The following is a 2,224-nucleotide window of genomic DNA, read 5'->3' on the forward strand; positions in this document are numbered from 1 at the left end:
TCTATGAAAATTGATAAATTTTGACTATAAAATGAATTAATTTGACTTCAGTTAATATTTTGGGTAAATGGACCCGAACTCGTGATTTGACGGTCCCGGAGGGTCCGTACGAAAATATGGGACTTGGACGTATGCCCGGAATCGAATTCCAAGGTTCCAATCCCGAGAAATAAATTTTTTAAAGAAAATTGTTTTCTGAAATTGTTTAAAGGATTAGGTAATGAATTTTGATTAGAACATATTGGTATCAGACCCGTATTTTGGTTACGGCACCCGGTACAGGTCTTATATGTGATTTAAGATAATTCTGTGAAGTTAGGTAAGAAATGGAGTCCGTTTGACGTGATTTGGACATTAATTGGAAAGTTTGGTATTTAAAGAAGTTTTGAGAAATTTCATTGATATTGAGGTTTAATTTGATGTTTCTGATGTTACTTTGGTGATATGAGTACATGAATAAGTCTGTGAGATATTTTTGAGGTTGTGTGTATATTTGGCTTGGAGCCCCGAGGGCTCGGGTGAGTTTCGGATAGGCCACGGGGTGCATTTTGAACTTAGAAAATTGCAGAATTTTAGCTGGTGTGCCCAGGCCTGCAGGCTTCACATTTGTGAAACCTGGCTCACAAATGCGAGCTCGCAAATGCAAAGGCTTGATCGCAAATGCGAAAACAGCCCAGGCCTACCTTGCTCGCAAATGCGAGTAATCTTTCGCAAATGCGAAAATCCCTGTTCAGTCGCATTTCCCAAGTTGCAAATGCGACATGCTGTTAGCAAATGCGAAGGTCATATTTTCTTGAAGGGTTCGCAAATGCGGGCCCTGTTTCACATTTCCCAATGTAGCAGAGGTCGGGGTTCGCAATTGCGAACCCCTATTCGCATTTCCCATACCTGCGACCAACAACTGTATACTTAGCCGATTTTAAACCCATTTTTCATATCCTCTCAAAACATAAACACCCTAGGACGATATTTCAAAGACTTCTTCTTCTCCAAATCAATTGTAAGTCATTTTTAACTAGTTTTCTTCGATAATTAACATCTTTTAACATGATTTCGACTCAAAATCAATGATTTTCATGAGGGAAATTGGGTGTTTTGGGTAGAACCTAGGTTTTTCAAAAATTGGGGATTTGGACCTCGATTTGAGGTCCGATTTTAAAACAAATTATATATTTGGGTTTGTGGGGGAATGAGTAATCGGGTTTTGGTTCGAACCTCGGGTTTTGACCATGTGGGCCCGGGGGCGATTTTTGACTTTTTGGGTAAAACTTTAGAAAACTCATTTTCATGCATTGGGGTTGATTCATTTAGCGTTTATTGATGTAATTAAGTAACTTGTGACTAGATACGAGCGAATTGGTGGTGAAATCAAGGGGTAAAGCTATAGTTGAATCGTGAATTATGTTCGTGGCATCGAGGTAAGTGTTTGGTCTAACCTTAACTTGAAGGATTAGGAGTTGTGTCTTATTTTCTACATGTTAATTGTGGAGTACGACGTATAGGCATGGTGACGAGTATCTATATGTTGGTGTCAAACATGCCCGTGAGTCTTGTATTATAATTGTTATGACTCCATTGTGGTTTATTGCGCTTCATATGTTATTATCACCATTGTTCCCTTGCCAGGATGTTTGTTTGATATTATTGTTCCCTTGCCGGGATGTTGTTGAAATATCATCTTTCCCTTGCTGGGAAGTTGTTATATTTCTCTTGTTCCCTTGCTGGGATTCCTTGTGATTATTGTTGGCTTGTAACTGGGAGCGGGTGGTACGCCTACCACAAGATATAATGGAATGGGAGCGGGTGGTACGCCTACCATAAGATATAATGAAATGGGAGCGGGTGGTATGCCTACCACAAGATATAATGAAATGGGAGCGGGTAGTAGGCCTACCACAAGATATAATAAAATGCGAGCGGGTGGTACGCGTACCACGAGATAAATGAAATGGGAGCGGGTTGCACGCCTACCACGAGATACTTGAAATGGGAGTGGGTCGCACGCCTGCCACGAGATACAGGAAATGGGATCAGGTTGCACGCCTGCAACAAGATGTGAAAAGAAAGTGAAATCTGCCTTTGTTTTCCTTATTCTTGTTAGTGGTTGTATTTTGATTCCTTTATAATTCTCTTGATATTCTATTTTTACCCTCTCTTTTTTATATGTTTTTCCCCTCCCATCTTTACTTGTTTATTCCTGCTTTACTTTCCGTTGTATATTATA

Source organism: Nicotiana tabacum, chromosome 6, assembly GCF_000715075.1.
Source record: "Nicotiana tabacum cultivar K326 chromosome 6, ASM71507v2, whole genome shotgun sequence".
Classification (NCBI taxonomy): Eukaryota; Viridiplantae; Streptophyta; class Magnoliopsida; order Solanales; family Solanaceae; genus Nicotiana; species Nicotiana tabacum.